The following is an 8,600-nucleotide window of genomic DNA, read 5'->3' as shown; positions in this document are numbered from 1 at the left end:
CGTCGCTGGCACTCGCGGCAACCTCTAACATATCGATGAACGGTGGCGGTAAGTTTGGGCCAGTAGTAGGCCTGGCGCACTCTAGTAAGAGTGCGTGCGAAGCCCAAGTGTCCAGCGGTGGGTTCATCATGGCAAGCATGAAGGATTTCATCGCGGAGATCATCAGGGATGACTAGAAGATAGGCTCGGTCACTGTTACCGGCGCTTTTCTTGTAGAGGATTCCGTCGCGCGTACAGAAGGATGAGAAGTTCTTAGCAAACAGTCGAGATACTGTAGAATCGAAACCCTCCAGATGATCGATCACAGTTTTGAGGTCTGTATCAGCCCGTTGCCGGGCCTTTAAATCAGAAGAACTGATAATGTCAAGAAAATGGGCGTCTTCATCCGTACTGTCATGGGCCAACTCCAAGGGTGATCGAGACAGTGTGTCAGCATCTTCATGTTTACGTCCGCATTTATAAACGATAGAGTAATCAAGCTCCTGCATACGAAGGCTCCACCGTGCAAGACGTCCTGAAGGATCTCGAAGACTAGCTAGCCAACACAAAACATGATGGTCTGTCACAACTTTACGGCCGTAGAGGTAAGGTCGGAATTTTATTGTGGCCCAAACGACGGCGAGACACTCCTTTTGAGAAGTTGAATAGTTTGATTCTGCCCGAGAAAGGGTGCGGCTGGCATAAGCGATCACCTTTTCCTCGCCTTGCTTGTGTTGGACCAGAACAGCACCCAGACCGACATTGCTGGCGTCGGTGTGAATTTCGGTGGCAGCGTCCTCATCGAAGTGTGCAAGAACGGGAGGGTTGTGCAGCCGTTGGCGCAGCTCGGTGAATGGCTCCTGCCGCTCGGAAGACCAGGCATACGGGCCGTCATCACGTGTCAGGCGCTTCAAATGTTCTCCAATCTTGGCAAAATCGGCAATGAAACGGCGATAGTACGCGCACAGGCCCAAGAAACGTCGGACTGCTTTCTTCGTGGTAGGGATGGGAAAATTGGCTACAGCGGCTGCTTTATCAGGATCAGGCCGGACACCGTCAGCGCTAACCACATGACCGAGAAATTTTAGCTTCTGATATCCAAAGTGTCATTTTTCCGGTTTGAGTGTCAAATCGGCCGAGCGAAGAGCGTCCAATACTGTTCGCAGCCGCTTAAGATGTTGGTCAAACGTTTCTGAAAACACGATGACGTCGTCCAAATAAAAAAAAAAACAGGTTTGCCATTTCAGACCAGCAAGTACGGCGTCCATCATTCTCTGCAACGTCACTGGCGCTGAACACAGACCGAAAGACAATACTTTAAATTCATATAAGCCATCGGGTGTCACAAAGGCAGTCTTTTCCCGATCGCGCTCATCCACTTCTATATGCTAATAACCACTTTTTAAATCAATGGAGGAAAAGAACTTGGCGTTGCGAAGTCGATCGAGTGAATCGTCGATACGGGGCAACGGATATACATCTTTTTGTGATGTCATTCAGTTTCCTGTAATCAACGCAAAAACGCAGTGTGCCATCCTTTTTCTTAACCAACACGACTGGCGACGACCACGGACCTTTAGACGGCTGAATAACATAATCTTAAGCATTTCCTGGAATTGTGTCCGAATTGCCTCACGTTCTTTGGCCGAAATACGGTACGGCTGCTGTCGAATAGGTCGCGATCGTCCGACGTTAAGATGCGATGCTTGGTGATAGAAGTTTGCCGGACTTTCGAAGATGAGGCAAACCACGGGGCGTACTCCAGCAGTAAGGCACGCAGGGCGCGTTGTTGACAGAAAGAAAGGTCACTGCTAACATCGATGTGGTCTAGAACACTGGGAGTATCAATAATGTCAGACGCAAAACATTCAGAAACTTCCTTTAACAGTTCGCCGAAAGCGATGGCAGTAGAGCGATAGAGGTGGCGAGATTCATTCGAGAAGTTCGTGACGAGAAGCTCAGAGTGACCATCGCGGAGAATAATTAAGCTTCGAGCTGCACAGATGCCATGAGAAAATAAAAGCGAACGGTTGCTTTCAGCTATTATCGGCCCGTCACGAAGCCCTTCGCACACAACACTCACAAACACTGTGGAGCAGGGAGGCACTGAAACACACTCGGCTGAAACCCGTAGGGAGCACGTACGTTGGCCATCGGTGGGACTGGCAGCCGCTTTCTACGTTGAGAACGAGACCGTTCGCTGTCGGAGATCGATGATGGCGCCATATTCCCGCAGGAAATCCACACCGAGAATCAAATCACGAGAACATTCCCGGAGAACGACGCAGCTGACAACGAACGTTGACGTACGAATCTGGATTCTGGCCGTGCACTGTCCATTAGGAGTAATTACATGCCCCCCAGCCGTGCGTATTTGCGTGCTACACCATGGTGTCATAACCTTCCTAAGGTTCGCTGCCAGTTTCCCACTCAAAATCGAAAAGTCTGCTCCGGTATCCACTAAAGCGCTGACATTATGACCATCGATGCGCATCCTCGCAAACCTCCCGAAAGCAGTTTTCCAGCATTTCAATCAAACAGACTATAAGTTCGAAGAAATTAAATTATATATTCTCCAGTGGGGCTTTAAATCTGCAAGGGACAGAAAATATAGAGAGGCATATCTAATTCATAAATTTAAAACATTGGAACCAGCAGGAATAAATATATCTAAGGGAACGTTAGAATCCCTTAGGTATATTCCCTCTGCATCATAACTATTCGGGAAAACAATCCCACGTAGCATTAATTGTACAGTTTATTCACAACGCATGTACACTCTATTCTCTTCCGCAATAGCATAACCTTACATGTTCCTCTAAACACATTTCCTCCTTATCACTTGTTGCTTGAATTTGTCCACAAGCATTTTTTTATTTTTATTTTTTTTATTTTTTTGTCTTGTTAGTTGCGGTTTTCTGTGCGGTTATTATCCTTTGACTTTGTACTTCTCCCCTCCCCCCTCCCCCGCCACCTTTGCAGAAAGTCTTAGGAATTGTCCCCCTTAGATATATGCCTTATCAGGGCCCTTCGCAAAGCCTGTCCATTTGTAAGGTGTATCTGCACCAAACCCGCCTAAGTGGTGACTAATCATCTACCCGCTAGTGCGGTTTTTTTTCCGGGTACTGCCGCTTTTACTTCTTTTGCAGACCACAATATCTCTGGTTCCAGGTTGAGATACATACTTGAGTATTATTTTTTTGTCAGTTATGGCTCACTGTGCGGTTGTTATCCTGTGTCTTTGTACTCCCCCCTCCCCCGTCCTTTTAAGAATTGTCCCCCTAGATATATGCATTATCAGGGCCCTTCGCATAGCCTGTCCCTTTATAATGTGTATCTGCACCAAACCCGCTTAAGTGGTGAGTAATCACCTACCCGGTATTGTAGTTTTTCCTGGTACTGCCGCTTTTACTTTTTTTGCAGGCCACAGAATCCTTGGTTCGAGGCTGATAAGTACACACTGAAGATTTTTTTTGTTTCACTTCATGACCCACTATCTTCGCACCCATCCTCTCCTCCCCACTCCTTCGCATCACTTTGCACCCACGTTTCCCTCCCCAGATTTTATTTTTCGGAAGCAAAAGTATATTGTTACTGAGCGGTATTCGCTGGCCGTGCTGACGAAAAAGAAGTGCGACAGACTCCAAGAAGAAGAAGACGCAGACGAGTGCTGTGGTGTGCGAGTGCTGTGCTGTGATCATCCTCAGTGGTGTGGACATTTCCCACACATTTCCCGTCACACATTTCGTGACGGCCACATTTCCCGTCACTGCCGTAGCCGTTGGTACACGCCATCTCGTCAATTCACCTACGTCGACCGCCGCGGAGACTATGCCCCTCGCTATACCTCACCTCGCCCCGACCAGACCACAGTTGACACCGGTGTGCCTGCTCGTGATGCCAACCGTTCACCATCCCCGCAGACCCGACGCTCGCGTTCTCCTCTTCCTCGCCGCCGTTTGTCCCCGTCTTATTCCAGCCACATACCGGAAAACTAGCCAATGCAGCTCCCGGAGGTGACGCTGCATTTGTGACCCGGACTGAAAAACCTCTGCTGACCCCTGCCCTACAAAATAATCGCATCGACGTCCTTGTGGATGGTGTTCCCGTTTCTGCTCTCATTGATACCGGCGCCCAACTGTCCGTTCTCAGCTCCTCATTTCGCCGTCGCCTCAAAAAAGTTCTTACTCCAGCCGTCTCGCCCACAGTTCGCGTTGCCAATGGAAGCCCTGCTGCCGTGGTTGGCATGTGCACAGCGCGAGTTACCATTGGTGGTCGTCATGCTCCAGTGTTGTTCACCGTCCTCCAAGAATGCCCCCACGACGTTATCCTTGGCATTGACTTTTTAACAGCCCACTCTGCCCTCATTGACTGCTCTACCGGCCTACTTCGCTTGGACCTTCCGCTCTGCTCTGAAGACCCCTCCTGCTCACCCCGCCTTCGATCAGCACAGTTCTGCCGCCTTCCCCCTGAAGCTGCCGTCTACATCCCTATGTCACCATTCCCACCCGTCCCAGACGGCGACTATCTCGCGTGTCCCATTACTGATGTCATCTTGCAGCGGCACGTCACCCTTCCTCATCTGATTGTGCATATCTCCCAGAACCGTACCACCCTCCCGGTCCTTAACTTCAGCTTATCAACTCAGGTTCTGCCCGAGGGAATTTCACTAGCAGAGCTGTCGCCGATGACCGATTGTGCCATTTCAGCTCTGACTACCGATAATACAAATGCCGTCCCTGCAACACCTCCCTCGTCCTCTACATCGCGCCCTGATCCTGTTAAAAGCATGATTGCAGCTGATCTCCAGCCTGAATTCGCCGCAGAGTTAAAACAGCTTTTGCTCACCTACAGTGACCTTTTTGACTTCGGTACCCGCCCATTGGGTCAAACCACAGTTGTCAGTCACCGCATTGACACCGGTGACGCCAGTCCTATTCACAGGCGGCCCTATCGTGTTTCGCTTGCCGAGCGACGCGTCATCCAAACAGAGGTCGACAAAATGTTGGCGAACGACATAATTGAGCCTTCCAGCAGCCCCTGGGCATCCCCTGTTGTGTTGGTCAAAAAGAAAGATAACAGTTGGAGATTCTGCGTTGACTATCGTCATCTAAATAAGATAACCAGAAAAGATGTGTATCCTCTTCCGCGTATAGATGACGCGCTTGATACTTTGCACGGAGCCAGCTACTTTTCGTCCATCGACCTTCGTTCCGGCTACTGGCAGATCTCTGTCGACGAGAGAGACCGTGAAAAAACAGCGTTCATCACCCCTGACGGCCTTTATCAATTCAAAGTCATGCCTTTTGGCCTTTGCAATGCCCCAGCAACCTTCGAACGTATGATGGACTCTTTGCTCCGAGGCTTCAAGTGGACCACTTGTTTGTGTTATCTTGACGATGTAATAGTTTTCTCGTCTACATTTCAAAGCCATATTCGTCGCCTTTCTACAATCCTAGCGCTTTTCCGCCGCGCGGGACTGCAACTAAACTCCAAAAAGTGCAGCTTTGGTCACCGACAAATCAAAGTCCTTGGTCATTTGGTTAATGCTGCCGGCGTTCAGCCTGACCCCGACAAGATTCGTGCCGTCAGAGAGTTTCCCACTCCACGTTCATCCAGCGATGTTCGAAGCTTTATTGGCCTATGTTCTTATTTCCGACGATTCGTCCCGAATTTCGCAGCGCTGGCTCGTCCTCTCACCAATCTCCTAAAGAAAGACGTTTCCTTCTCCTGGGGGCCTGAACAAGTTGCAGCTTTCTCGGAACTTATTGCTGCTCTCACAACTCCACCCGTCTTGGCCCATTTCAACCCATCTGCCAATACTGAACTCCGCACCGACGCAAGTGGCCACGGCATTGGACCTATACTTGCCCAGCAACAACACTGCCACACAAGGGTGATTGCGTATGCCAGCCGCCTCTTATCTACGTCCGAACAAAATTACTCTATCACAGAGCGAGAGTGCCTGGCACTTGTTTGGGCTATTACAAAATTCCGCCCTTATTTGTTTGGCCGGCACTTTACTGTTGTAACAGACCATCATGCCTTGTGTTGGCTTTCCTCCCTCAAAGATCCTACAGGCCGTTTGGGGCGCTGGGCGCTTCGATTACAAGAGTATACATTTTCCGTCGTGTACAAGTCCGGCCGGCTTCACCAAGATGCAGACTGCTTGTCCCGTCATCCCGTCGACTCCCCTAGCCCTACCGACTCTGACGATGACGCATGTGTCTTGTCTGTGTCGGCCTTTACTAACATTGCCGACGAACAACACTTAGATCCTGTGCTCCATTCCATTATCCTCCGTCTGACCTGCGACCGACCTGATCCATCTCTTGCCTTATATGTACTCCACGAGAACACCCTATACCGACGCAATATGCGACCAGACGGCGCAGACCTTTTGCTCGTCGTTCCTCAACATCTGCGTTCCACCATCCTTGACCAGTTTCATGATGCTCCAACAGCTGGCCACCTGGGTGTCTCTCGCACATACGACAGCCTGCGCCGACGCTTCTACTGGCCGGGGCTCTATCGCTCCGTCCAACAATACATTGCCGCATGTGAATTGTGTCAGCGTCGAAAGAAACCCACAATTTTGCCTTCAGGCCATTTGCAGCCGATCCCCATACCCACTGACCCGTTTTCCCGTGTAGGTGTTGACCTTCTTGGGCCCTTTCCAGTTTCAGCCTCAGGGAACAAATGGATCGCCGTCGCCACCGATTATGCTACGCGGTATGCTATTACCAGAGCCATCCCGACCAGCTGCGCCACAGACGTCGCTGACTTCCTCCTAGAAAACGTGATTCTACATCATGGTGCCCCTCGTGAACTACTAACTGACCGTGGCCGCTGCTTTCTGTCGCGAGTGGTTGACGAAATTCTCCGTTCGTGCTCCGTCCGTCACAAATTCACCACAGCCTATCACCCCCAGACCAACGGCCTCACGGAACGCCTAAACCGTACCCTCACAGACATGCTGTCCATGTATGTGTCTGACGACCACCGGGATTGGGACATTCATTTACCCTTTGTGACATTCGCCTACAATTCATCAGTCCATTCTACCGCTGGATACTCCCGATTTTATCTGTTATTTGGCCGACACCCGTTACTGCCCTTCGACACCTCACTACCCGCGGCAGACGCCACCAGTACTTACGCCAGTAATGCGATAGCCCGCGCTCATGATGCCCGCCGGATAGCTCATGCCAGGCTCTCTGCATCCCAAGACTCTCAAAAGTTCCGGTACGACAGTCGCCACCGTAATGTCCACTACAGTCCTGGGTCACTCGTCTTGCTGTGGCTCCCGTGCCGTCGCGTGGGCTTGTGTGAAAAACTTTTGCCCCGGTACACAGGCCCTTACCGAGTTTTGCGGCCCGTGACAGACGTCACATACGAAGTTGAATCTGTGCCTCCGAAATCCTCGTCCAGAGCGCCATGCTCTGAAATAGTGCATGTGTCCCGCTTAAAGCCCTATTATGCACGTTCTGTTTCACAAACGTAGAACGCACCGGGACTGTGCTTTTCCCGAGGGGGGGTAGTGTTACTGAGCGGTATTCGCTGGCCGTGCTGACGAAAAAGAAGTGCGACAGACTCCAAGAAGAAGAAGACGCAGACGAGTGCTGTGGTGTGCGAGTGCTGTGCTGTGATCATCCTCAGTGGTGTGGACAACTGCCTTACTGTGAATATTTCCCGTAACAATATTTAAACCCCTGCCATTGATGATCGCTATGCCCAGACGAAGAAAGTCAACTTGTCGAAACGTTGGCTCATCTGCAAACTGAGGCGTACCCCATTTCCCCTTGTTCATTTCTTTTTCATGCCGTGCAAACCATCTTCTTCCTTTCGTTTTACAAAAATACAACAATAAATACAAAAAGAATATACAATATTAGCTAAAGCAATACGAAATGTGAGTTATCGTTGATGGAAATAATATTCGAGGCATGAATGACTGTTAGAAAGCGCGTGTATTGTATCTATTAAGGCCGATTTAATGATGATGGTCAATTTGATGGGATACGTAGACAGGTTGAAGAAAGGGTTGGTTACTGAGGCTAGAATTACAATGCAGCTTATCGAACAGGACTAAGCGAGATATTTTGCGACGTGGTGGTAATGATGGAAGTTGAAGGTCAGACTTCATGTCTGTAGTACTTTTGGTTCGACTGCAATTCGAATAAATGAAACGGACGGGGTTATTTTGAACACTTTCTCTAGAGCTGATTAGTTTTTCATAACCTGGATTCAATACAGACGATGGATACTCTAATTTTTGGGCGTATTAGTGTTTTATACAGCGATACCTTTGATGAGGATGGGACTCTAGAAAAGTTACGGCGTATGTAACCGAGCATGCAGTTTAGCGTTTTTAATTACATATTCGATATAGGTTCTCCACGTGAGGTTAGATGACATATTATGCCCAGGTACTTATGTGAGTTTGTTGAGTCTAAAGGAACGGTAATAAAATAGCAAACATGCGAGTCATTAGAAGCCCTTGTTACACGCATACATTTTACTTTTTCTTACGGCAATCTAGGCTGAGACACGTCTAGCAGCGAGTGATTACTTATACCGGCTTGAAAAATAACATCAGAAGCAAGGTTAGGCTGATTAGT

The sequence above is a fragment of the Amblyomma maculatum genome, chromosome 3 (assembly GCF_055883805.1).
Source record: "Amblyomma maculatum isolate TAMU_Amacu chromosome 3, ASM5588380v1, whole genome shotgun sequence".
Taxonomy (NCBI): domain Eukaryota; kingdom Metazoa; phylum Arthropoda; class Arachnida; order Ixodida; family Ixodidae; genus Amblyomma; species Amblyomma maculatum.
Note: the sequence above shows the minus strand (reverse complement) of the source record.